Raw genomic sequence first — 27723 nt, forward strand, 5'->3', positions numbered from 1 at the left:
GTTGCTGCCCCTCCCGCCGAGCACCAGCTCCATCTCCTGCTCCTGCCCAGCGGCTTTGCAGAAATCCAGGGCTGGGTGTGGATTGAAGGCTGTGGCAAGGGATAGGATACAGTTGCTTCACTTCCACCCTTGGTGTCTCAGTGTTTGTGATCTGGGAAGTTCTCAGGAACCTGGAACAATGGCAGATTATCTGTTGTTGCAAGATATGTACCTGGAGATTGTTTTGATCTGAGTATAAATCTTCCTTGAAAGTACAACTGATAGAAAACAATGTAAAAAAAAAGGAAATGGAAATAATAAGAAAAAAACATAGTAAAAAAAAAAAGGAGAGAAAAAAGAGAAAAAGGAGGAAAAAAAAAGAGAAAAAAAAAGAAAGAAAAAAAGGAAAAAATGAAAAAAAAAGAAAAAAGAGAAAAAATAAAAAAGAGAGAGAAAAAAGGGGAAGAAAAGAAAAAAGAAAGAAAAAAGAAAGAAAAAAGAGAAAATAAAAGAAGACAGAAAAACTAAAACCCTAAATGCCCGATCCTCCCCCGCCGCAAAGACTACAACTCCCACAATGCCCCGCGCAGGCGGGGGGCGGGCAGGGGCCGTGGCCGCGCGCTGATTGGCTGCGGGGCGGGTCTGTAAAGGCGGAGGGCGCGCGGAGCGAGCGCCATTTTGGCCTCGTGGTCGGGAGTGAGGAGGACTCGCCTGCGGCCGCTGCACTTCGCTGGGTGAGTTGGCGGGGGGGCGGCGAGAGCGGGGTCTGGGGATCCCCTCGGGGGCTGCGGGGAGCGCGGGTGTGGGTGGAAAGGCTGGAGGGCTCGGGAGGGTTTAGCGGGGGGGCTCGGGGGTTCCCGGGGACGTTTTGAGGGGTCCCTGAAAGGACTCGGGGGGGAGGTTCAAGGTCCCTGAAGAGTGCTGGGGGGCTCTGATGGGAGTTTTGTTTTCTGAGAAGATTTGGGGTGTCCCAGGTGGGCTTTGGGGCTCTCTGGGGAGGTTTGGGGTTCCTGGGAGGCTTTGCGGGGACCTTGAGGCAGTTTTGGGGTCTCTGGGGGGTTTAAGGTGTCCCAGACGGTTTGGAGGGCCCGTGGGGGGGATTGGGGGTCCCTGAATAGGCTTGAGGGGTCCCAGGTGGGTTTTGCGGGTCACTGAGAGGGTTTGGGGGGTGCTGGGGAGGGATGAGATCTCTGAGGGGATTTGAAGGGACCTGGAGAAGGTTTTGATGGGTCGAAGGGGGATTTCAGAGGTTTTGAAAGGATTTTACAGGGTCCCCTAAAGCCCAGCAATGGAGTTCAAGGGGTCCCCCAGCCCCCAGGGGAGGGGTCCTAGGGATGCCCCCCAAAATCCGGAGGGGGAGATGTACCACATCCGGGTAAGGGGATCCCAGTGACCCCAGTATATCCCAGTGACCTCCCAGTGACCCTCAGTATGGCCCAGTAACCCCCTCAGTGGCCAGCCAGTGTGTCCCAGTGACCTCCCACTGCCCCCAGTATGGCCCAGTGATCCTGCAGTGAGCACCCAGTAACCTGCCAGTATGGCCCAGTAACCTCCCAGTGTCTCCCTGTGTGTCCTGGTAATCCCCCAGTAACTCCCCAGTTCTCTGCCAGTGCCCCCCAGTGTGCCCCAGGTCCCCCCCAGTGCCTTCCCAGTGTCCCTCAGTAACCCCCCCAGTCCTCCCAATGCCCTCTGGTTCCCCCCAGTGTGTCCCAGTATCCCCCAGTAATCACCCAGTGCCCCACAAAGCCCCCAGACTGTCCCCAACATGTCCCCAGATGCCCTTGGCCTTTCTGTGAGCAGGAGGGGGGGGGCGTTTTTGGTGTCAGAGGGTTCAGGGGGGTTCCTGGGGTGAGATGGAGGGTTGGGGACATCAGGGATGGGGTTTGGGGACAGTGGTGAGGGATTTTTGGACAATGAAATTGGGGGTGCCAAGGGGGGAGTTGGAGACACCAAAAGAGTCTCGAGGACACGAAGGGGGTCTCAGGACTCACTTGCTCGTAGGGAAGCCACTCCTCTCCCCCTCTAGGCCCCATTACCCCCCACTAAATGTCCCCCAACCTCCTTTTTTTCATTTAGTCCCCTCCTCTCCAAATACCTTTGACCCCCCAATGCCCCCAAGACCCTTTTAACTCTCCCAAATGCAACCAATGCCTCTCAAAGCCCCCAAATCTCCATCCAACCCCTCCAAATCCCCCCAGATCTCCCATAGCCCCCCTCAAAGAGGGATCACCTGGCACCCTGGGACAGGAACACAGTGGGCTGTACTGGGGGCACTGGGCTGTACTGGGAGGGCACTGGGGGGGGCTCAGGTGTCCCAGGACAACGTGGTCCAGCTCCAGGAGAGATCTGGGGAGCAGTGAGGAGGTACTGGTCTGTATTGGTCTGTACCCCCAATCCCCAAAGCCCCTCCCCAGCTCCCCCAGGACCCTCCTGGACCCCAAAGCCCCCCAGGGCCCCCCCAGGCCCCTGACTTGGTCCTGCTGCCCCTTGAGCATCTGCAGCTGCTGCAGAACCAGGCATTTCATCAGCAAATGTGCAGGTGACCCCAAGCTGGGGGTGTGTTGATGTGCTGGAAGGCAGGAGGGCTCTGCAGAGGGACCTGGCCCAGCTGGATCCATGGGCTGATTGCAAGGGGATGAGGTTCCAGCAGGCCAAGGGCCGGGTCCTGCCCTTTGGCCACAAGAAGCCCCGTCAGCCCCCCGGGCTGGGGCCAGAGTGTCTGGAGAGCAGGCAGGCAGAAAGGGAGCTGGGAGTGGGGATGGACAGGGAGCTGAAGAGGAGGCAGAGTGTGGCCAGGTGGCCAAGAGGGCCAATGGCTGGTGGCCTGTGTGAGGAAGAGTGTGTCAGCAGGAGCAGGGAAGGGATTGTTGGGCTGGAGTGAGCGCTGGTGAGGCCACCCCTGGAGTGCTGTGTCCAGCTCTGGGCCCCTGAGTTGAGGAAGGCCCTGGAGGGGCTGGAGCAGGAGCAGAGAAGAGCAGCGAGGCTGGGGAAGGGAGTGGGGCACAAGTGGTGTGAGGAGAGGTTGAGGGAGCTGGGGGTGTTGAGGCTGGAGAAGAGGAGGCTCAGGGGAGACCTCCTGACTGTCTGCAAGTCCCTGCCAGGAGGTTGGAGCCAGGTGGGGGTGGGGCTGTTCTGCCAGGAAGCAGCAGTAGGACAAGAGGGCTGGGTCTGGAGCTGTGCCAGGGGAGGTTTAGGTTGGATATTGGGAAGCAATTTTGTACAGAGAGAAGTGAAAAGAGCGGGTGGGTCACCCCCAAAGGGAGCTGGGGGGAGCCGGGGTTTGGGGGCCTGATGGGAAAGGGGTGGGAGGGGGGGGCTGAGGGGAGTGGGGAGAGCGGGAGCGGGGTTGCCGTGGGGGTACCTCGGTGTCCCCATGCCTTGATCCCTGGAGAGCGAGGGAGGCTGGAGATAGGGAGGAGCTTCGAGAGCCCTGAGAGCCTGGAGAGGGGGGGCACGGATAAGGGGAAGCCTGGACAGTGGGGACCCCTGGGATCCCCTAGGACAACAAAGTGGAGAACCTGGAGAGGGGGAATTTCTGGGAATGCAGCATCCCGAAAGCGAGAATCAGAGGAGAAGGGAGCCTTGGGACCCCCAACACTCCCAGCATCCCAGACAGGAGAGACTCTCTGAACCCTAGAGGGGGGAAACCAGAGAAGGGGAACTCTTAGGAGAATTTTTTTGGGCTAATCTTCATATTTTAGAGTATTTTTTAACTGAATCTCAACTTTTTGCGGTTTGGGGGGGCAGGAGTCTTCTCACTATTTCTTATAGGCTTTTGCCTGAATGTCGATGATTTGGGTTTTTCTGGGATGAGTCTTGGTGTTTTGGAGGTTTTTATGGACACAGGATGCCCGGTGAGTTCTAGAGATGGACTTGGGCAGGAGGAACCCCCAAGCCAACATGCTCAGCCCTTGTTTTCCCCCCATCAGGATTTGTCCTTCCCAAAGCTTGGGCGGATGGAGGAGGAGGCTGCGAGGAAGAGGAAGATGCCTTGGGCCCCCCAGGCAGGTGAGGAGGAAGTCAGTGTCCCTTTGGGTGGGTGTTGTGCTGGCTCTGTCAGCCCAGCATGGCCCCGGCTGCAGGACAACCCCGCTGGCGCCGCCGTCCTGCCGGGGCTGGAGTTGGGGGGATGTCCTTGGCCTTCCCTGTGGGCCGGAGGCAAATCCCCTGCCTGTCCTTCTTGCTTCCTGCCCCAGGCCCCGAGCTGAGGACGGAGAGCGCGGAGGACAAATCCCCCCGTGAGACCCTGGTGGGAGAGGCCGTTTTGAAGGGCTCCCCGGCGCAGGAAGGCAGCGGGGAGGAAAAGGGCCAGAGATCCCCCCGCAGGAGGGGCTCCAAAGCCAGCCCAGGGTGCTCTGAGGAGGAAAGAGCCAGCCTGTGCTGGGAAGGCGGCCGGAGCTTGAACCAGAGCTCTGACCTGGTGGTCCCTGATCAGCCTCCCAGCAGGGAAAAGCCCTTGAGGTGCTTGGAATGTGGGAAGAGTTTCAGGAACAACAGCCACCTGATGGAACACCAGTACATCCACACTGGGGAACGTCCCTACACGTGTGGGGAATGTGGGAAGAGCTTCAGGCAGAGGTCCAACCTCCGCACCCACCAGCGCATCCACACTGGGGAACGGCCCTACACGTGTGGAGAATGTTGGAAGAGCTTCAGGTACAACTCCAGCCTCCTCTACCACCAGCGCATCCACAGCGGGGAACAGCCCTACACATGTGGGGAATGTGGGAAGAGCTTCAGGTACAACTCCAGCCTCCTCAGCCACCAGCACAGCCACACTGCTGAACAGCCCTACACGTGTGGGGAATGTGGGAAGAACTTCAAGAGCATCTCCAGCCTGATCCAACACCAGCTCATCCACACTGGGGAACGTCCCTACCTCTGTGAGGAATGTGGGAAGAGCTTTACGAAAAGCTCCAGCCTGATCCAACACCAGCACATCCACACTGGGGAATGTCCCTACCTCTGTGAGGAATGTGGGAAGAGCTTTAGGAACAGCTCCAACCTCATCACCCACCAGCGCATCCACACTGGGGAACGGCCCTACACGTGTGGGGAATGTGGGAAGAGGTTTCAGTGCAGCTCACATCTCCTCCAGCACCAGCGGACGCACACGGATGAGAGGCCCTTCCGCTGCACCGACTGCGGGAAGGGCTTCAAGCGGAACTCCAACCTCGTCAGGCACCAGCGCATCCACACCGGGGAGAAACCCTACAAGTGTGGGGAGTGTGGGAAGAGTTTCACCAACAGGTCTGGCTTGACCAGACACCAACGGACCCACCAGTAAGGGAAGCCCTACCAGTGCCTCGAGTGCAGGAAGAATTTTGGCTGCTGCTTCCAACGTGAATGAAGCCCCTGATGGTGAGGCAACCTCTGAGTCCAGTGACTGTCAGTCTGTCCCTTTTGACGAGAAAGGGCCAGTCCCCTTTCCCAGGGGCAGCTTCTTCCAACAGAACCCTTCTTGGGGGGAGTGTGGAGATTCCTGCCTTGGCTGGGGACCCCCCAAGGTCACTGCTGGAGGTTGAGAGCAGAGATCTCCCCCCGAGCATTGGTCTGAGGGAGTTCCATCCATCTCTAATTAGGAATTATTGCTTTTGTGCCACCTTGAGTAGAATTGCTTTAGTGTCAACCACTGTCATATGTAAAGCAATAGTCCTTCACTACTGGTAGTTTTAGTGTTTCTATTGTGCAGTAAATAATCCTGATGAAGATCTTTTGTCTGGTCATTTGTAACCCTAAATAACTCATTTGTATCAATAGATTTGATTTGCCATCATTAAAAGCTGGGTGACCTAAGTGTTTCAGTCACACCTCTGTAATTCCTCTAAATTAAACTGTTGGCATAATCCAAGGCTGAGATTGGATCCAGCAGCCCCCAGCACCCCACAGTAAGTTGGAAGCTCAAGGTTCACCCCCCCCCTTTCACAGCCCCCTGTGCCCAAAGACCCCCATGGGACTGCCAGACCTACCAGACTATCCTCTCTTTTCCACCCTTCTCCCTGTTCCTCCCACTTTCCCATTGTCCCCTCAATCTCCAGTTTCCCTCCAAAACAGTTTTGGGCTCCCAACCCCCACTTTTTACCCCCTCTCCTATGGCTGCTGAAGGAGAAAATGAGGCTGCACACACAGAGTTCCATTTCAGGACTTGTCCACCCATCTTTCCAGCGTCCCCCTTTCATTGGGGTTCCTTTGGAAACAGCGCCTGGGCTTTGTCTTTTAGTCCACCGGAATTCCCAGCATGGCCCCAAAGCAGTGCCCTGATCCCACACATTCCCCTCCCCTCATGTGCTGGCTGTGTTCAGCCACCAGAGAAAAACACAAGCTGCCATGCAGAGCGTTCCAAGTGGTTTCCACTTTGGCAAACAGCACTCTCTGGATGGAAAACACCAGTCAGGGCCAAAACACTCCTTTTGGATCCTGATTAACTGAATGCAGCTGCTGCTGCCTTAACTTGTTCCCACAGACATTCTCAGGGTTCCTTTGCTTCCAGGAGGCCCCACATGTCCCAATGGCCCCTGGATTCCATGAGCTTCCCCAGTCTCCAAAGGTTCCTTTAGTTCCACGAGGCCCTGCAGTCCCCAAATGCCCTTTGGATTCTCGGAGATTTCCCACTGTCCCAGGGTCCCCTGTGCTTCAGAAGGAGCTGCAGTGGGACAGTGGCCCCTTGGTTCCGTGAGCTCTGCAGTGTTCCAGGAATCCTTGGGTCGTAGGAGAGCCTGCAGTTTCACAAGGAGCACTGGAATGCAGGAGGTTCTGCAGGGTCCCAATGGCCCCTGGATTCTGGGAGGTTCAGAAATATCTCCGGGCTCCCTTGGTTCCAGGAGGACACACATGTCAGCAGGAACCCTTGGTTCCAGGAGGTTTGACAGTGTCCCAGAATTCCTTTGATTTCATGAGGCCCTGGATTGTCCCAATGGCCTCCTGATTCCATCAGCCCCCTCAATGTCACAATTGTCCCTTGGTTCCATGAGTTTCTGCAGCGTCCCAGGGTTCCTTTTGTTCCATGGGGAGCTGCAGTGTCACAATGGGCCCTGAATTCCAGGAGTTTTCCCAGGGTGACAGTGGTCCCTTGATTCCATGAGATTGTCCAGTGTCCCAGGGCTCCTTTGGCTCCAGAAGGCCCTACAGTGTCACAATGGCCCCTTTACTCCAGGAGGTTCCACAGTGTCCTTGCTGGAACACACAGGGCTGTAATGTTGTCAGCCCTGCAGAGCTGCCTCCAGCTCTGGGCTCCAGCACAGGAAGGACATGGACCTGTTGGAGCGAGTCCAGAGGGGAGCAGCAAGAGGATCAGAGGGATGGAGCAGCTCTGCTGTGAGGAAAGGCTGAGAGAATTGGCATTGTTGAGGCTGGAGAAGAGAAGGCTTTGGGGTGACCTAATTGTGACCTTGCAGTGCCTGAAGGGAGCCAACCAGAAAGATGGAGAGAGACTTTGGAGAAGGGCCTGGAGTGACAGGACAAGGGGCAGTGGCTTCACACGGAGAGAGGGAAGGGTTGGAGGAGATAGTAGGAAGGAATTCTCAACTCTGAGGGTGCTGAGATGCTCTTGAAGGCCCCTCCCAAGCCAAAGCATTCCATGATTGTGGGACTGGTGGGTGAGGTGGTGGTTGGAACCATCTGGGGCACAGGGACCCAAAATGAGGGAGTTTTCCATTGTGGGGGAAGGAAGGAGGGGGCAGCAGAACTGACCCCTTGGACACCTGGCAGGCAGGCTTTGGCTGGAAGCTGCTGATGGGGAGCTGAGTGAAGCCCCCACAATGCAGGAGGAAATGGTCAGTGACCTACTCTGCCAGTGAGACCCCCCGAAGTGCCTGGGCCCACATGGGATGCAGCCAAGAGTCCTGAGGGAGCTGGAGAAAGAGCTGGCCAAGCCACTCTCACTCATTCCCCAGCAGTGCTGCACAACTGCACAAGTCCCAGCTGACTGGCAACAAGCAAAAGGGATGCCCATCCCCAGGAAGGGCCCAAAGGAGCATCTGGGCAACTCCTGGCCTGTCCCATTGGCCTCAGGACCGGGGAAGTCCATGCAGCAGATCCTCCTCAGTGCCATCCCATGGCAGGGGCAGGACAACCAGGGGATCAGGCCCAGCCAGTGTGGGGTTGGGAAAGGCAGGTCCTGCCTGACCAACCTCATCTCCTTCTCTGACAAAGGACCCGCTCAGCAGCTCAGGGAAAGGCTGGGGATGTGTCTCTGTGGAATTCCAGAAAGCCTTTGGCACCATCTCCCCCAGCATCTCCTGCACAAACTGGCTGCTCATGGCTTGCCCAGGGAACTGTTTGCTGAGTGACAAAGTGGCTGATGGCCCAGGGAGTGGTGGGGAATGGAAGGAAATCCACGTGGGGCTGGTCATTTTTGGGGTTCCCAAGGGCTCAGGGTTGGGGCTGCTCCTGTTCACATTGTTGTGGATGATCTGGGCCAGGGGATCGAGTGCCCCCTCAGGAAAGTCGTGGACAACACCACGTTGGGTGTGAGTGTGGATGTGCTGGAGGGCAGGAAGGCTCTACAGAGGGATCTGGAAAGGCTGGATCAATAAGGCCAAGTGTCAGGGCCTGCCCTTGGGTCCCAACAACCCCCTGGAACGCTCCAGGCTGGGGGCAGAGGGGCTGGAGAGCTGCTCAGCAGGAAGGGACTTGGGGATGCTGCTTGACAGCGGCTGGATATGAGCCAGAGAGTGCCCAGGGGGGCAAGAAGGCCAAGGGCATCGTGGCCTTTGTGGAGAAGAGTGTGGCCAGCAGGAGCAGAGAACTGATTGCCCCTCTGTGCTGGGCACTGGGGAGGCCCCACCTGGAGTGCTGTGTCCAGTTCTGGCCCCTCAGTGCCAAAAGGCCCTTGAGGGGCTGGAGCGTGTCCAGAGAAGGGAACGGAGCTGGGGAAGGCTCTGGAAAACATGTCTGCTGAGGGACAGCTGAGGGAACTGGGCTTGTTGAGGCTGGAGAAGGGGAGGCTCAAGGGGAACCTCATTGCTCTCTACAATGACCTGAAAGGAGGTTTTAGTGGGTGTGGGGGTCAGTGTCTTCTGCAAAGCCTTTAGTGACAGGAAGAGAGGAAACGACCTAAAGTTGCATCAGGTGAGGCTCAGATTAGATGTTCAAAACCCCTTTTTCCACTGAGAGAGTGCTCAGGCATTGGAACAAGTAGCCCAGGGAGGTGGTGCAGTCTCTGGAAGTGTTCAGGTGTGTGGTGGGTTGACGTTGGCTGGACACCAGGTGCCCTCCCAGCTGCTCTATCACTCCCCTTCCCAGCAGGACAGGGGAGAGAGTAAGGTGGAAGAAAAAACAACTGGTGGGTTGAGATAAGGCAGTTTATTTAAAGCAAAACACAGCAGGGTTTGTTCTCTGCTTCCCATGAGCAGCCATGGTCGGCCACTCCCCAGGAGCAGGGCTTGGGTCCGCGGGACGGTTCCTCAGCAGGCAGCCATCAGACAATGAATGCCCCCCTCCTGCTCCGGGCCTCAGCTTTTAGAGCTGAGCTGACCTCCCATGGGCTGCAATGTCCCTTGGGTCAGTTGGGCTCAGCTGGCCTACTTGGGTCCCCTGCCAGGCTCTTGCCCTCAGCTAAGGAAGGAATGTCCCAGTGTTGGTGCTGTGCTCAGCAGTGGCCAAAACACTGGGGTGTTCTCAACACCCTTCCAGCTGCCAATGCCAAGCCCAGCCCTGGGAGGGCTGCTGTGGGGAACTGAACTGCAGCTCAGCCAGACCCAACCCAAATATCTATGGCACAGATTCTATAGAATCCATCCTTAGGTGTTGTATGAGAGATCTGTAAGATATTCCAAATAAGAAGCAATAATAAGGCAAGTGTCCTCCTTAGGGACACGCCCCCCCAAATGCCTGCCTGGGTTTGTTCCCTGGGGGTCTCTGCAGCAGCAAGCACAGCCCCACACTGACTGCTCTGGGCTGTGCAGGCATTTGTGGTTCTGCCTGTCTCACACACCCCCAACCTTGGGATGGATCTGGATGTCACTGGCTGTGATGTCACAGGGCAGATGTGATGTCATATGATAGATGTGATGTCATGGAGGAGTCTTGATGTCATGAGAATGTGATATCACAGGGGAGATGTGATGTCACAACAAGCATGTGATGTCACAGGGGAGGAGGTGATGTCACAGAGAGGATGTGATGTCACAAGCTAGCACTGGATGTCACAGGGATGATATCACAGGAGAGATGTAATGTCAAAAGGACAATGTGATGTCACAACGGGACTGTGATATCATAGGGGAGGTGTGATGTCCCAGGGGACAATGTAACCTCACAGGGATTTTATGATATTACAGGAGAGGTGTGATGTCATAGGATGGACGTGACATCATAGAGATGTGATGGCACAGGAAGGATGTGATGTTACAGGGAGGCTCTGATGTCACTAGTGATCTGTGATGTCGCAGGAAGGATGTGATATCATATGGTGGATGTGACATCTTAAGGGAGATGTGATGCCACAGGGATGATATCATATGACAGGAGAGGTGTAATGTCACAGAGGAGGTGTAATGTCACAGGAAGGGTGTGATGTCACAAGAAGAATGTGATGTCATAGGGCAGGTGTGATGTCACAGTAACGATGTGATGTCACAGTAACGATGTGATGTCACAGGGAGGATGTGATGTCATGGGGATGATACAATATCACAGGAGAGATGAGACATCATATGATGGATGTGACATCATAAGGGAAATGTGATGTCACGGGGCAGGTGTGATGTCACAGGAGAGGACGTGATGTCACGAGGAGGATGTGAGGTCACAGGAAAGATGTGATTTCACATGGATGATATGAGATCACAGGAACGGTGTGATGTCGTATGATAGTTGTGACATCATAGGGGCAATGTGATGTCACAGGAAGGGTATTACATCATGAGGGAGATATAATGCCACAGAGAGGTGTGATGTCACAGGGGAGGACGTGACTTCACAGGGATTATACGATATCACGGGAGAAATGTGGGGTCATATGGTGTATGTGACGTCATAGAGGAGCCTTGGTGTCAAAACATAGATGTAATATCACAAGGGAGATGTGATGTCACAACAAGGATGTAATGTCACAGGGGAGTTCTGATGTCATGGGGGAGATGTGATGTCATGGGGAGGATGTGATCTCACAGGGCTGATATGATATCACAGGAGAGATGTGATGTCATATGATGGGTGTGACTTCATAGGGAGGGAGGACGTGATGTCACAAGGGAGCTGTGATGTCATAGGGGAGCTGTGATGTCACAGGAAAGATCTGATGTCATATGATGGATGTGAAGTCATAGGGGAAATGTGATGTCATAGGGGAGGTATGATGTCACAGGAAGGATGTGGTGTCACAGGAAGGATGTGATATCATGGGTAGCATGTGGTGTCACAGGAAGGATGTGATATCATGGGTAGCATGTGATGTCATAGGGGAGTGACACATCCCCCCCCAACCTTTCTCCAGCTAAAGCCTTGGAATTTGTCTTTGTTTATCTTGAGTTCAAGGTCAGGCTGTTTTATTTCCAGGGATGTCTAGAGATGAGTTAAGGGGAGCTCAGACCTTTTGGTGAGGAAGGACTTGTTTACTCTTGAGCATTTGAACTCAGCCTTTGTTCCTGGTTTCTTCCCACTCTTTCAGAGCAGTTCATTTCCCAGGGGGAAAGCTCTGATTCCCCAGCACAGTCAACTTCTCCTGAGCTCAGGATCTTTCACTGGTCTCATTTTTCTCCAGTATTAATTCTGTACCAAATTTTTGCTTCATAGGTCAGTGAAATGTTAGAAGAGAGAGAATCTCACTTGGATCTTGGACAGAACACTTTTAGACTTCTTTATTCTAATGAATTCTTTCCTTATAGTTCTGGATTACAGGATATCCACGTGGAAAGTCCCTTTTCTGGTTTTCAGGACTTAAAAGAGATGCTTTTCTGATGTGGGTATTTATTGGAGTGTTATTGATTCAACTGGGAGGGTTGAATTGAGTGTTCCTCGCACCTTTAAAAAGTGCAACCCCTTTAATCTCTTGTTTTAAAACCCAGGCATTAGATGTCAGAGGACATAAAGACAGCACGTAGAGATAACCCTGCTGTAAGTGATGGTTCCAGTCATCCCGTGTATGGATCAAAGATTTCCAAGGCTTTGTTCCAGGCTGGGTGCACATGGACTGGGAGAACTTTGCCTGCCGGAGCCGCTCTCCCTGCACCGCCAGGAAGAGCAGGGACCGCATCGCCCCGGCCGCAGCGGCGCAGAGGCTGCTCGGGAGGGGACAGTGTGCTGGAGGGAGCTGCCCACTCGCTGTCCTCACTGCCTGCACAGCGCAGGGCTGGGGGGAATTGAGCCAGGCAGGAAAAGGGAATGGCGGCCATCGCACGGGGCTGAAATGAGACGGGAAGGAGCAAACAGCCTGGCTGGGGGAGCACAGTTTGGGAAGGGGGCACAGGGAAAACCCACTGGGATGTTCCGGGGTAAATAACAGAAAATAAACAGGGGAGGGTCCCCTTTCAGATATGGTTTATAGATCAGTGCACTGTGTATAGTGTAAGAGAGCTTCAGAAATGTAAGAATGCATTTTCTACAGCTTTTACTACAGTGACACGTTTTTTATGAAATATATACAGAGACGATAAGTTGGGTATTTGGTTGGGCTTTTTTTGGTTTGTTTGTTTGTTTGTTTGTGTGGATGCATTGTCCCTCCAGCCCCCTCAAAGGAGCTTTCTTGGATGAACCTTCTTACAGCTAATTTGAATGATTAGTATAGATAAGCCTCTTAGAGTAGATGCATTTCAATGAAATTGGGGCACTTGTCTTTTTGGCTCTGGTGCAAGATTCAAACTAATTTTTTCTTCCTCTTTGACTCAATCAAAAACCATCTTAAAACACTCCCAATATATTGTGTGAGTGCAGGGCTTGAGGCGTGTGGGATTGAGTGGACACAGAGAAAGAACTAACATTCAGAAACATACCTGCTTCTCTGTCTCAATTAATAAACCCCACAGTTTGACACATTAATAATATCCATAGCAATTGTGATTTGACTGTATATTGTGACCTGCATATGCACATGTGAGCATAAGGACATACGAAACAGGTGTTGTAGTTTCTGCAGTTCTTGTGTTATGGGTGAGGGGAGAGAGGATTTGAGCTAAAAATTGTCTGAACATTTTGAGAGTGCAGAGACATCTGTCTGACCATCACTAGGTATGCTTTGATTTGAAGGCAGAGCATGTTAAAGAATGCAATAACTTAAAACCAGCTGCAATCTTGAATTTTTGCTCTTTCATCAAAAACAATAGCACTAATAATTACTAATAGTTAATGAGCTAACAGATGCAATACATATATCTACTCAATTTGACATATGTCAAAATATGTCTCCATATATGACATTTTGACATATATGTCAGTTTAATAATTTTAAATGGATCAGTGCATTCATAACAGGAAATCTTCCTCAACCTCTGATTAAAATGTAACATTGACTAAAGGATTATAGAGCAGACCTAATTTTACTGACTGTTTTAGCAGTTGTCACAGCTGTTGGAAGAAGGAAAGGCAATTGAAACACTCTAAAAAAGGGGGGTGGGGGAAGCAGAACGGGAGTAGTTTAATAAATTGAAACATGGTCTCTGAATGCCAAACATAAAAAATTGAGCAGATCTGTAACTCCAGAAAGCTGCTGTACACTATGTATGTTTGCCTTTTGTGGCTCACTGTGTTTTATTAATTTGATCACTTAGCAGTTTCCCTACTTTCTCCATTTAAAAATGTGCAACAGCGTTTAAATGTGGAACAAATTCAGCTGTTCATGTGCCTGGAGTTTCATCTTAGAATGCAGCTGATAGAATACTCAGCTGACAGGAAATAAAGGCTGTGTGGAATGGCTGTAACATTTCAAAAGTGGACACAGGTGTCACATCCTGTGAATGCTGCAGTGCAGTGAGGGTTGGTGTACATATTTTATGTTTTTCTAACCGTTCTCATGTTGTGATGTGGGAATGGTGTGTGGAGTTCCCCTGCGAGTCTGTCTGGGTTATGTCTGTGCAGGGATGAACAGGAGTGTGTGTGTAGATTCCCATGCCTGTGTGTTTGTGTGTGTGCAGGGGGATTCTGTGCTGAACTCGTTGAGCTACGAGGTGCACAAAGGACCCCCTTGCTTTCTAAATTCCTTCTCAGAGAGGAACCTGGGGGTGGCTGGATCCAATCTCAGACTCAGATTTTGGTTTCAATTGAAGGAATTATACAGGTGTGATTCAATCACTTTGTCCTGCAGGTTTTAGTGATGGCAAATCAGAAATATTTCTATAAAAACAATGATTTATTCTGACAAATGAACAAAAAATTGATCAGAAAAGTGAACAGATGAAAGACCTTAAAGAAAATATTTACTTCAAATTATAAAAGCCAAAAACCCCTAGTAGTATAGTGTAAGATAGGAGAGTGGAGTCTATCAAAGTAACTCTATTAAAGTAATTGGATCAAAGCCAGCAAAAAGAAACAATCCTGAAGCAGACATTGAGGTAACTCATCCCACAACAACAGGGGGTAATTCTTTTTTCTTCCACCCAACCCCTGGGCATTGACCATGAAGAGCTGTCCCTGCTTCATGGCAGAAGCTCCACACACTTCAAGGAAGTCTGTGGAAGAATCTGCCACATGACAGTTGGACGGATCTTTTATAGTTATCAAGGGTTTGAATGCCAGACATATTTGCAGGCCAGGGAGCAGCTTATCTGTCAAATCCTGCTTCAAAAATCAGGATGTGTGTTTGAAGTTTCATGAAGCATTCTGGGGTTAGCATAATTCAACATTAAAAACAGCACCTTGGCACCAGCAGTAACTCAACACAGAGAGCTTGCATTGTTTGCATTCTCTGACCATTGTTTAGGTATTATCAGAGCAGAGCATCCTGCCAGATATGGTCCCTTGATTCCATGAGGTTCCAAAAACTCTCAGGGTTCCTTTTGTTCCATGAGGCCCTGCAGTGTCACAATGGCCCCTTGATTCCAGGATGTTCCAAAACATCCCAGGGTTCCCTTGGCTCCAAGAGGCTCCCCAGTGTCCCCCCGGCCCCTGGATTCCAGCAGGCCCTGCAGTGTCCCAATGGCCACTGGGTTCCAGGAGCCACAGCGGCTGCCGCCGGCGTCTGTGCCCGGAGCCGCCGCTCCCACGGGGCTGCCGCACTCACCGCCGGGGTTGCCGCTCGCGCAGCCGCCGCTCTGCCCCGGCTGCACCGGGACCCGGCACCGCCTCGGGCCTGCGCTGCCGCCTCAGCGGCCACAGGGACACAGCCATGGGGGACCTTTGCTCTGACACTGATGGGGCCTGGCTTTGTTCTGCTTGGGGCTGGGCTTTAGGAAAACTGCTGTTCATTTTCATGCTCCACTGGAACAGCTCCTGAATTCCAAAGGTTTCCTAATCCAGGGGAGGGGTTTCTATGGCATCGGAGGTGCCGCCCCTCGGGACACATTGTCAATAAACCATCCAGCTGACTGGGGTGGGTGTAAGAACTGGGGAACACAGGATAATCAGTCATCCCATGAAAACCTTAGAACATTCCCTGACTGAGTCAGAACCCAAATGGAACAGTTTGGATACAATTCCCAAATAGTTTGGAAACTCCAGTCATTCCTGACACCAGGATGGAAATTCAGCAGATCACTAAAGCCAGTCACCTTGAGAGCCCAAAACCAGCGGGGCTGAGGGAGGCCCTGGCAGCTCCCCAGCACCTCCCTCTCAGTGGGACACCTCTGGCAGCCTCTCCCAGTTCGGGAACCCTCCAGTTTGCAACACTCCAAAGACCCTCCCTGATGCCCAGGACAATTCTGATCCCCCTCAACAAACACTCCTCCAGCTGTGACCCTTGTCTGGTGGGAAACACAAAGGGATTTGGGGGACTGTTTCCCTGACAACAAGGAGAATTTGGGAGAGGGACCTTCCCACACCCAGCTATTGATGTGTCCACACATCTCTGCCTGGGTGTGGGTGTGAATTGACTGTGGTGGGAATGTTGTTATTGGGAATCTATAATTCAGTCACTGTTAAAATTGTGGCAAATGCTATTGAACCACTTGATAACTATTCAATTGTTCAATTAATACGTGCTACTAATCTCTTTTGCCTCCTTGTCTTTGGATCCAAGTCCTTTGTGTCCTTTGCATCCCAAGGCTCTGTAAAAATCATTCTCTTTCATCAAAAAATATATTTTTTTCGTGACATCCACTTTAAAAGTTTTCTCCTTAGCTAAACTACAAAACAACTCCAATTAGCTGTAGAAGTCTTGAAGACTTGAAGACAATTAAAAGAAAGAAAAATAATTTGTTTTTCAGTGTTTTAATGGGTCCCACAGTGTGTTTGGAGTTGCATCAGCTGTCAGTCCAAGATGGGCCATGTCAGAACTGGTGAGGTTGGGGGGTGAGGAGCAAGGTTGATCATCCAGGGTCAGTGTGGATCTCCTGAGGAGACACTCAGCATCAAGATCACTTGGAGAACACCTCTATCACCTCTTCTCTAAACTAAAATATATCCATCCTTGAATTAAAACAAAAAAAGTACAAACTTGGAAGACTTGTTTTGAAATTGCCTTGAAGACAATTAAAAGAAGACAAAGAGATCCTGAGGGATTTCTGCATTTTAATGAGCCCCACGGTGTGTTTGCAGCCCAGCCCATGATCCTGAGGTACTGAGAGAAGATTGAAGCAGCTGCTGAAGAAGTCAGAAGCCAAAGTCCAAGTGCCTTGAAGCATTGCTGGGCCTCACTGAGGGCAGGCACTGCCAAAGCCTCCCCAGGGACTCCTTGGAGCAGCTCCTTGGAGGCCAGGAGTGCAGGCAGACAAAGGCTCTGGGCAGGCCCCTGCAATGCTGAGCAAAGCCTGCCTTGGTTTTGTGGAGCACAAAGGCCAAGGCCTGAGCCCCAGGCCCTGGCCCAGCAGATCCTGTCCCTCCCGGCTGGCTCAGGGCTGTTTGGGGGGCACTGGGATGGGAGGGGGAGGAACAACAAAGGCCCAAAACTGGGCAACCCCTGCCAGGCTGCTGAGGGAGGGGCGAGGCAGAAACCAAGGGCAGAACCTGCCAGGCAAGTTGCTTGTGGTGGCCTGAGTGGCAGAGGCAGCTGCCAGAGGCAAGGGGACAAAGGCCTGGGTGCCTTTGGGCCTTGCAGCCCTGCCAGAGCCCTTGGCCATCTCTCCTGCAGGCTGTCCTGCCCTGGCCCTGCTGCTGCTCTGGCCTTGCAGGCTGCACACACCCCTCCTGCTTTCCCACCCCCTCCCAGCAGCATTTCTAGACCCTCCCTGATGTCTCTGCACCAGCTCTGGATGTTCCCTGGAACACAAAGCCATGGGCTGATCCTGACTCCCTCTGGGTGACCTCTTGCAGCACAAGGGTCTCTGTTGAGTGACATTTCGTTTTCCTCACCTCCAGTCTGAACCTTCAATGCTAGTCTTTGTGGAGATTTCATTCTATTTCCAATATGGACAGAAGCTCCATCCTGTCAGATCTCCTCTAGACCCTCTCCAGTTCTTCCTCATTCCTCCAGAATGGGGAACCTCACAGACAGACAGACCAGTCCAGATGTGGTGACCCCAGGACTGAGTCCAGGGGGGTGACAACTCCCTTGTCTGGGTGCCCACACTCCCCCCAAGGCAGCCCCATGTGCAGTTGGCCTTAAATCAAGGGGCCATTCTGATTCTTTGTAATGTCACGGAATCAAGTGGCACCGTGACACTGCAGGGCCTCATGGAACCAAAGGAATGCAGGGACACTGTGGAATCTCATGGAACCAAGGGACCATTGTGACAAGGGCCTATTCCATGATTCTTTGGAACAAAAGGAACTCTGAGATATCTCAGAACCCCATGGAACCAAGGGGGCATAGTGACACTGAAGAGTCTCAGGGCACCCACTGTGCCTCCCCGGAACTCCATGGGATCAAGCAGAGCTGCTGCCTCCCCCCCGCTGCCACACGGACCGGAGTCGCCGGCTCTGCCCTGCTTGGACACCTCTGGAGTCAGCGTGTTCTTGGGCAGCACAACTGATCTCAGACCAGAGAGTTTCCCACATTTTGCTTTGCCCCCTCTTTCATGTGGTTTTGTTTTTTGTTCTTTGTTCCTTCAGGGGAAAAGGGATAAGGGAAAAATGTTGATTCCTGTTTCATCTCCCAACAAAAGGGAGTTGGGGCAGATGGGTAGAGAGGAGGCAATTTCTCTCTCTGCTGTTGCTTTGAACAGTTCTCTTGGTATTGCTGGTTTTGCTACTATATTTCTTGTCAGTAAACTCTTATTTTTTTACTTATACCTCCTTGTATTTTGTCTCCCTGTATTGGTGGGGAATAAAAGGGGAGTGAGTTCATTTCATTGGAGTTCCCACCCCAATATGTGTCTTTAAACCATTTCAATTTGGAATCATTCACAAAGGATTTGAAAATACATTTTGTCCCATTGTACAGAGAGATAATAAAGATGTTCTATAGTGGTGTTCACGGGCTGATCACTGAGGGATTTCACCAGGAAGTTGCTGCCAAGAGGACTTTGTACCATGGATTTTATTTGACACTCTTCATTCAGCAACTTCCCACCCACCACATCTTCCACTTCTTCAGTCCAGCTCTCACCAGTCTGGCCATAAGGAGAGCATAAGAGACCATGTCAAGGGCCTTGATAAAGTCTGGGCACACAACATCCTCTATTCCCTCCCACAGGTGTTTCTGCAATCCCTGCCTTATCCTTCCAGTGCCTGGGAATGGTTGCAGGAGGACTTGCCCTATCCCCTTCCCTGCTGAGCCTGAGCAGTCTGGAACTCTCCCAACCCTCCTTGCTGCCCTGTTTGCAGACTGGTTCCATGTCTGCCTTTGCCAAGGCCCCAGGAAGCTCTGGGATGGCTCTGGCCTTTCCAAGGGTTTGGGAGAGGTCTCCCAGCGACACTGCTCAGCCTTCTCAATATCCCTGACACCAAAACCTTTTCAATATCCCACACTTCCAGAAGAGTGCCCAGGACACAACACAGGTTGTCCTGGTGGTTCTGGAGAATGAGAAGGGATTTCTTCCTCGAGGCCAACCCCTCCAATTGGATTTGAGTGCAGCTGAAAGGTTTGCTCAACATTTTGCCTGGTGCCTCCCTGCGCTGCTGGAGCTGAGGGGAGGTGGGCAGGTGCCTGAGGAGGGGTTAGAACAAGGACTGTGTCCAACTGTGCCAGGAGGGCTGTGCTGGGCAAGGATGAGGAGGCTGCAGAAAACAGTGGCACTGGGGAGGGGAGAGGAGCAGCTGGAGAGACCTTGTGCCTGCCCACGCTGGGCAGGAGCTGCCCCAGGATGGCAGTTCTGAAGCACTCACAGGATGTACTTGTGAACAGAAGGATCTGAAAATGAAACCTGGAAAGCAGAGAGCAGGAGTGTCATGGTGACAGGGCAGGAGACTTCCAGCCCTGGCGCAAGGTGACAGAAGAAGTGACCCAGTCCATGCAGTGGCCTCAGAAGATCCCACAGTATCCTGGAGATGCTGTAAGGGAGCCCAGCTCTGCTTCACAAGTTCCCAGGGCCTGTCCCTGCCTGTGCTCGAAGGGCTTCCAGCCCACAGGACTGTGCTCAGAGAGCACTCAGGCCTTACAGCGAGAAAGGGGCTCAGGAGGACAGTGTGGAAGTGGCAAGAGAGCAGCTCTGGAAAGACCAAGCCCTGCTGCTCCCTGGCAGTGCTGCTGGGCTGGGATTATTGTCCCCTTCCTGTTTGCAAATACACCCTGTCCTTCAGTGTGCTGTCCTTTAGGAACAGCTAAGAAGAAGGGTCTTGGACAAAGATGGCACTGCAGGGTCCTTTATTTTGTTTAAACATTCAGAGAGCACAATTCATCATTTATAAATCTCTGGGTCACATTCAGTGGGTAGACAATAATTAGAAGGCAGATGCATATTATTTTTAATTGCACAGAAAATTATTGCAGGAACAATCTGATGACCTCCACGAAAAACCTGAGCAGGAAGGCTGGGTCATTAGTGAGTCCCATTCTGAATGCTACCCACCAGAAAACAGGCACTTTATTGCTCCTGAAAAGTATCCAGTCAGCATTTTTCTCAGGGCATCCTTGAGCTCCTGATTCCTGAGGCTGTAGATGAAGGGGTTCAGTGCTGGAGGCACCACCGAGTATAGAACTGATAGTGCCAGATCCAGGGATGGAGAGGAGATGGAGGGGGACTTGAGGTTGGCAAATATGGCAGTGCTGCTAAACAAGGAGACCACGGTCAGGTGAGGGAGACACGTGGAAAAGGCTTTGTGCTGTCCCTGCTGAGAGGGGATCCTCAGCACAGCCCTGAAGATCTGCACATAGGAGAAAACAATGAAAATGAAACAACCAAAACAGAAACAGGTACCAACCCCAATAAGCCCAATTTCCCTGAGGTAGCCTGAGTGTGAGCAGGAGAGCTTGAGGATGTGTGGGATTTCACAGAAGAACTGGCCCAGGGCATTGCCCTGGCACAGGGGCAGGGAAAATGTATTGGCTGTGTGCAGCAGAGAATAGAGAAAGCCAGTGGCCCAGGCAGCTGCTGCCATGTGGGCACAAGCTCTGCTGCCCAGGAGGGTCCCGTAGTGCAGGGGTTTGCAGATGGCAATGTAGCGGTCGTAGCACATGATGGTGAGGAGGGAAAACTCTGCTGACATGAAAAAGGCAAAGAAAAAGAGCTGTGCAGCACATCCTGTGTAGGAGATGGTTGTGGTGCCCCAGAGGGAATTGTGCATGGCTTTGGGGACAGTGGTGCAGATGCAGCCCAGGTCTGTGAGGGAGAGGTGGAGCAGGAAGAAGCCCATGGGGGTGTGCAGGTGGTGGTCACAGGCTACGGCGCTGAGGATGAGGCCGTTGGCCAGGAGGGCAGCCAGGGAGATGGCCAGGAAGAGCCAGAAGTGCAGGAGCTGCAGCTCCCGCCTGTCTGCGAATGCCAGGAGGAGGAACTGGGGCATGGAGCTGCTGTTGGACATTTACTCCTTCCCCAGGGTATTTTGATCTTTTGAGGAGAAAAAGTCACTGCTGAGTTAGACCAGGTTTCTGCAGCCAAACATTACACATCTCACAGCCACCCCACCCTCAGGCTCTCTCTCCTGACTCAGACCTCCCTGCAGCTCCCTCCCCTGAGCTCTGGCCTTTGCTGGCTGAGGAGACCATTACAAGCAGGAACTCTGTGATGGGCTCCCAAGGACTCCTTCTTACTCTGCTAGAGAGGGATCTTGGAATGTAGGGTGATCTCAAATTAAATGTATTCGTGATACATCCAAGAGCTTCTCAGCTTTGCTGTTTGCAATTTGCCCAAATGAAGGACTGAGCTGAGGGAATTCTTTGTGTTTGTTCACCCACTTGCACCTGACATTCCTATTGCACTGCAAGTCAAGTCTTGTGCATTCTGAGGGGCACAGGGACGGTCCCTCAGTGCAGACAGAGGAGCTGTTCTGCCCATCACTCCTGTGCTCAGCTGCCCTGTGCTGGCAGCTTGGAGCTGGAGGAGCACCACACTCAACTGTTCCCCTACAGAAAAACTACACAGATACCCAGGAATCCAAGTCCAAAGAACAGATTGACACACTCCTCACCTTTTCATCTCTCCCCTCCCAGACTCAGACACAAAACACTCATTGCAGCTGCCCAGGGCATTTCCATGGATTTAGCACTGAGGAGTTTTCTCCATGGGGATCCTGTGCAGCACAGAGATCCTATGGCCGAGCTGTGCCCTTCTGGAGGGCACCTGCAGCCCTGCAGGACACCCAGGCAAACAGCTGAAGACCCTGAAGGTGCTTGGAGGGCACTTGGGCACTTGGCTCCCACAGACACATCCCCACAGCAGCACCCAAAGGGGTTGTGTCTGGACAGGAATCTGCCACCCCCAAACCCCACACTGGCTCAGAAAACCCACTGGTGAGAACAAGGAGAGCCCAGGCAGCAGGGGATGGCAGTGAAATGCCACAGTGCTGCTACCAAGGGAGGAGGAACACAGAGAGACAGCTGGAAATCAGGGTCCTGTCCTTGCCTGGGCTCTGGCTGCTGCAGGGCAATGCACAGCCCAGCCCCCGTGGGCCTGAGGGCACAGGCTCTGCTTAGGCTGGGAAAGGAGCCCAGGCAGGAGCTGCTCAGGGAAGGGGTCTGTGCCACAGGGACAGCAGGGAGGGGCCCCCATCCCCCTGCCCAGCCCTTGTGGCAGCAGCTGCCTCTCCCTGCCTGCCTGTCTCTGGGTGAGGAGCTGTTCCTGCCAGCAGCCCCTGCCTGTGCCCAGCTCAGCTCCCTGCCAGTGCTGCCAGAGCCATCCCCAGCCCAGTGCCCAGGGGCAGCTCTGCCTGGGCAGGGGCTGCAGAGCAGATCCCAGACAGCCTGCGGTGGCTGGGAAGGGGGAGGTGTTCGGGGGGGATGTGCTTCCTGAGAAGGGCCCCTGGAAATGGAGGAGGTGGAGCTGAAGCTGTGAGGATCCCTGAGCCTGCAGCTGAAGGGCCCTGCCCAGCCCTGTCCAGCCCTGAGGGGTCACTCCTTCCACCCACCCCTTCTCCCCCAGCCCCGTGGCAGCTCCTTGGCCGGGCTGAGAGCTGAGCCTGGCAGGCAGCAGAGTCCCTGCCCCAGCACACAGAGCCCTGGGGGCAGGACCCTGCTCTGCACCACAGCCCTGGGCACCCCTGGCTGCACCCCCACCTTCCCACCCCACAGCCAGCCCTGGCACAGGGAACCTTCTGGCCCTGGGCCTCTGAGGGGGCAGCAGCAAGTCCTGCTCTGCAGCAGCTTCTCCTGCTGCACCCCAGCAAATCCAGCAGAGCCATCCTGACAGCTCCTGCCACTGCTGCCATTTGGCAGCTGGGAGAGGCACTTGCAGGAACTCACCTGCACTGCTCTGCAGCCAGAGCCTGACCGTGGCAAAGGGCTGGCAAGGTTCCTGCCCTGAGCAGCTCTGCCCTGTCCTCCCACCCCAGGATCCCTTGAACCTCCTGCTCCCTTCTCCTCTCTGCCCTTGCTGCCTGCAGCTCCTGCCCTGCTCTGCCATGTGGCCACTTCCCCTGCACTGCAGCAACTGGGAGAGTCCTGCTGAAAGATCCTAGAAGCTGTGGGATGTGGCAGCTTTAGGAGATGCCTCCAGGAAGGCAAGTTGAACTTTGCTACAGCCAGAGAATTCTTCCTTCAAATCCTGGGAAGGTTTCTTGTGAAGTGAGAGCTCAGTCACCTCCCAGCCCAGGCTGCCTCTCATCTCTCTGCCTTATCTCCTGTGCCCTGGGTGCTGCAGGCAGTGCCCTCAGCCCTGCTGGGCTGTGCAGAGGAGCTGCTCACCAGCAGACCTGTCTCTTTGAAGCTTCTCTTGGTTGTCAGGAGCTCCCTGTGTGCCAGGAGCCCAGCCCAGCTCAGCAGCACAGCAACAGCCCCAGGCAGCCCTTTCTCTGCCCCTCTGGGCTCCCTCCAGCTGTCCCTGGGGCTCCAGGGGAACCTGCTGGCACAAAACTGAAGGAAATAATGATGTGCTTTCTCTCAGCTGGGCACACACACTTCTTTCAGCACTGTCATGTCTCCAAACAGACACAGAGTTAAGTCCAAGAGTCCCCTTTTCATATCACATCATTAGACAGGAAACCCAGACAGTGCCCAGGAGGGATCTCCTTCACCTGCACTGAGGGAAGGACTCAGCTGAGTCAACAGAGGTGTCTCCTTGTGGCTCTGCAGCCCTGGGGCCAGAAGGACACTCAGCTCCCTCCACAACCCCCATGGGCTGAGATTCCTCCTGCCCCACTTCAGTGGGCCCAAAACAGGCCCCTGCAGGTGATTCCTTGTCCCAGCTCCCATGGCAATGAATGAAGACCAAAGCCAGGAGTGACCTGCTGGGACACAAACCCCTGGTTCCTTCTGAGGGGTCAGAGGTGACCGAGATTCTTGCTGGGGACTGCAGACTCCAATGGAGCAGTTCCTAGGGACAGGGCAGCAGCTGTGGGATCTTCTGGGAGGCTGCTGGGACATTGCTTTGGCCAACTTCAGTGGCAGAAGGGGCCCACATGTAAGACAGGGGAACCTGTCACTGTTCCTTCTGTCCAGGGCAGCCCCTAGAGGTGTTCAGGTAACCAAATGCAGTCAGGTGGCACAGGGAGAGAGGTCTCTCTCCTGTTCTTTATCAGGGTATTTTCTACATGTCCTCAGAGTACAGTGGCAGTTGTCTCCTGTACATCCCTTCACTGCTGAACCTAATTCAGGCAGCTGAGCCTGGATTGAACAGCAAAGAGGGACCTGTAGTGCCAGGGGAGGTGCCAGGGCTCTGCAGCACAAGTGCAGCAGCTGCCCTGGACAGCACAGGGCCTGTGCAGGAACCCCCTCCCCATTCCCAGCAGTTGTGTGACAGGCACCACCCAGGGCTTCTCAGACACACTGGGGGCCTTTGGGGCAGGGAGTGAATCCCAGCCCTGCAGGGCACAAAGGCTGTCCCTTCTCTGCCCAGCCAAGGTTGGGCCAGGCACGAGTCCAAATCCCATCAGCCCAGGCTGTCCACACTTGTTTCCTCCCTCTGCTGGCTCTTCTCTCCCCCAGCACTTCAGCAGCATGTGCTGATCTCCTCAGGGATCAGGCCTGGGATTTTCCCCCTGGGCCTGAGTCCCAGCACGTCCACCCCCAAGGCCATTGTCAGCAAAGCCTCTGCACACCCCAGCTCTCGGGGCTTTCAGAGCAGCTTTCCCCACTGCAAGTCTGTTCTTACCCCGGTGCCGCACTGAGGGGCTGCAGCCAGACAGGCCCCAATGCCCTGTGTGTGGGGCACAGGCAGGAGGAGCTGCAGCCCCAAGTCTCTCTTCATTCCACTTGCAGGCAATAACAGCCCAGGCCTGCTGAGACAGTTCCCAGGTTGCAGGGCTGTGATGGGTTGGGAGAGAAGGCCAAGGAGACACAGGAGAGAAAGAGCAGGAGAGAGGTGTCCTCAGCGGGAAGGAGCTTCTTGGACCTGTGGAGCTGCTCTAGGGGATGAACAACTTGGTGAACTTTTGTGGGTGAGGGTCAGAGGAGAGAGTGGTTTGGGTGACCTTGTAGTGTGAGACAAAGATCCCATTCAAGTTGGCTTTGATAACCCTGGAATTGACTGGAAAGGCCCAACGACAGGATGCAAAGGGTCCCAGAGGTTTGTGCAGGGTCTTGGTGAAGACAGCCCTTGGGACACAGACCTTTAGAGCACAGCTGGCAGGTTGGTGGGCAAGAGGGAGGCTCATCTGCATCTGCTTCTGTCCAAGAGGAACCAAGAGGTTACCATGGTAACTGACCATAGCGATGGAAATGTATGGTGGTTGCCATGGTAACTGAACTTAGTAATGGGAATGTATGAGGGTTGCCATGGAAACCGACCATAGCAATAGAAATGTGTGATGGTTGCCATGGTAACTGGCAGTGGCAATGGGAATGTATGGTGGTTGCCATGGTAACTGACCATAGCAAAGAGAATGGCTGAGGGTTGCCATGGTAACCGACAATAGCAATGGGAATGTATGATGGTTGTCATGTCCCTTCCTGCTGAGCAGCTCTCCAGCCCCTCTGCCCCCAGCCTGGAGCGTTCCAGGGGGTTGTTGGGACCCTAGGGCAGGCCTTATTGATCCAGCCTGTCCAGATCCCTCTGCAGAGCCTTCCTGCCCTCCAGCACATCCACACTCACACCCAACATGGTGTTGTCCATGACTTTCCTGAGGGGGCACTCGATCCCCTGGCCCAGATCATCCACAATGATGTTAAACAGGAGCAGCCCCAACCCTGAGCCCTTGGGGACCCCACGAGTGACCAGCCCCACCTGGATTTCCTTCCATTCCCCACCACTCCCTGGGCCATCAGACACTTTGTCACCCAGCAAACAGTTCCCCGGGCAAGCCATGAGCAGCCAGTTTGTGCAGGAGATGCTGGGGGAGATGGTGCCAAAGGCTTTCTGGAATTCCACAGAGACACATCCCCAGCCTTTCCCTCAGCTGCTGAGCGGGTCCTTTGTCAGAGAAGGAGATGAGGTTAGTCAGGCAGGACCTGCCTTTCCCAACCCCACACTGGTTGGGCCTGATCCCCTGGTTGTCCTGCCCCTGCCATGGGATGGCACTGAGGAGGATCTGCTGCATGGACTTCCCTGGTCCTGAGGTCAATGGGACAGGACAGGAGTTGCCCAGATGCTCCTTTTAGCCCTTCCTGGGGATGGGCATCCCATGTGCTTGTTGCCAGTCAGCTGGACTTGTGCAGTTGTGCAGCACTGCTGGGGAATGAGTGAGAGTGGCTTGGCCAGCTCTTTCTCCAGCTCCCTCAGGACTCTTGGGTGCATCCCATGTGGACCCAGGCACTTGGGGGGGTCTCACTGGCAGAGCAGGTCACTGACCATTTCCTCCTGCATTGTGGGGGCTTCACTCAGCTCCCCATCAGCAGCTTCCAGCCCTGAAAGCTTGGGATTCTGAGGACAACTGCTTTGGGGTGTTAAAGACTGAGGCACATAAAGCACCAAGTAACCTCATGGAACCAAGGACCATTGTGACACTGTAGGGCCTTCTGGAGTCAAACAAGTTCTGTGACACTGGGCAATCTCATGGAATCAAGGCAGCACTGTCACCCTGGCAAAACTCCTGGAATTCAGGGCCCATTGTGACACTGCAGCTCCCCATGGAACAAAAGGAACCCTGGGATGCTGCAGAAACTCATGGAACCAAGGGACCATTGTGACATTGAGGGGGCTGATGGAATCAGGAGGCCATTGGGACAATCCAGGGTCTCGTGAAATCAAAGGAATTCTGGGACACTGTCAAACTTCCTGGAACCAAGGGTTCCTGCTGACATGTGTGTCCTCCTGGAACCAAGGGAGCCCGGAGATATTTCTGAACCTCCCAGAATCCAGGGGCCATTGGGACCCTGCAGAACCTCCTGCATTCCAGTGCTCCTTGTGAAACTGCAGGCTCTCCTGGAACCCAAGGATTCCTGGAACACTGCAGAGCTCACGGAACCAAGGGGCCACTGTCCCACTGCAGCTCTTTCTGAAGCACAAGGGACCCTGGGACAGTGGGAAATCTCCGAGAATCCAAAGGGCATTTTGGGACTGCAGGGCCTCATGGAACTAAAGGAACATTTGGAGACTGGGGAGGCTCATGGAATCAAGGGGTCATTGGGACATGTGGGGCCTCCTGGAAGCAAAGGAACCCTGAGAATTTTTGTGGGAACAAGTTAAGGCAGCAGCAGCTGCATTCAGTTAATCAGGATCAACAAATAGTGTTTTGGCCTTGACTGGTGTTTCCATCCAGAGAGTGCTGTTTGCCAAAGTGGAAACCACTTGGAACGCTCTGCATGGCAGCCTGTTTTTCTCTGGTGGCTGAACACAGCCAGCACATGAGGGGAGTGGAATGTGTGGGATCAGGGCACTGCTTTGGGGCCATGCTGGGAATTCCAGTGGACTAAAAGACAAAGCCCAGGTGCTGTTTCCAAAGGAACCCCAATGAAAGGGGGACGCCGGAAAGATGGGCGGACAAGTCCTGAAATGGAACTCTGTGTGTGCAGCCTCATTTTGTCCTTCAGTGCCCACAGGAGAGAGGGTAAACAGTGGGGGTTGGGACCCCAAAAGTGTTCAGGGGGGAAATGGGGGATTGAGGGGACAATGGGAATATGGAAGGAACAGGGAGAAGGGTGGAAAAGGGGGGGTGGTCTGATGGGTCGGATGGTCTCATGGGGGTCTTTGGGCACAGAGGGGTTGGGAAAGGGGGGTGAGCTCCCAACTTCCTGTGGGGTGCTGGATCCAATCTCAGCCTTGGATTATGCCAACACTTTCAGTTTAGAGGAATTACAGAGGTGTAACT

At 53.6% G+C, this 27723-nt stretch overlaps 1 protein-coding gene and 1 pseudogene across 1 annotated transcript in view; both read left to right on the plus strand.

Annotated features, from left to right (window-relative positions):
• The window catches only part of LOC127474808 (uncharacterized), a 1366245-nt pseudogene that overhangs the window by 1034237 nt on the left and 304285 nt on the right, over positions 1-27723 (plus strand).
• Positions 1-27723, plus strand: part of LOC127474847 (PHD finger protein 7-like) — a 165410-nt gene that overhangs the window by 86155 nt on the left and 51532 nt on the right. The window lies entirely within an intron of this gene.

This window comes from Manacus candei, unplaced genomic scaffold (genome assembly GCF_025592945.1).
Source record: "Manacus candei isolate 608988 ecotype Guabito, Panama unplaced genomic scaffold, ASM2559294v1 h1tg000045l, whole genome shotgun sequence".
NCBI classification, from domain to species: domain Eukaryota; kingdom Metazoa; phylum Chordata; class Aves; order Passeriformes; family Pipridae; genus Manacus; species Manacus candei.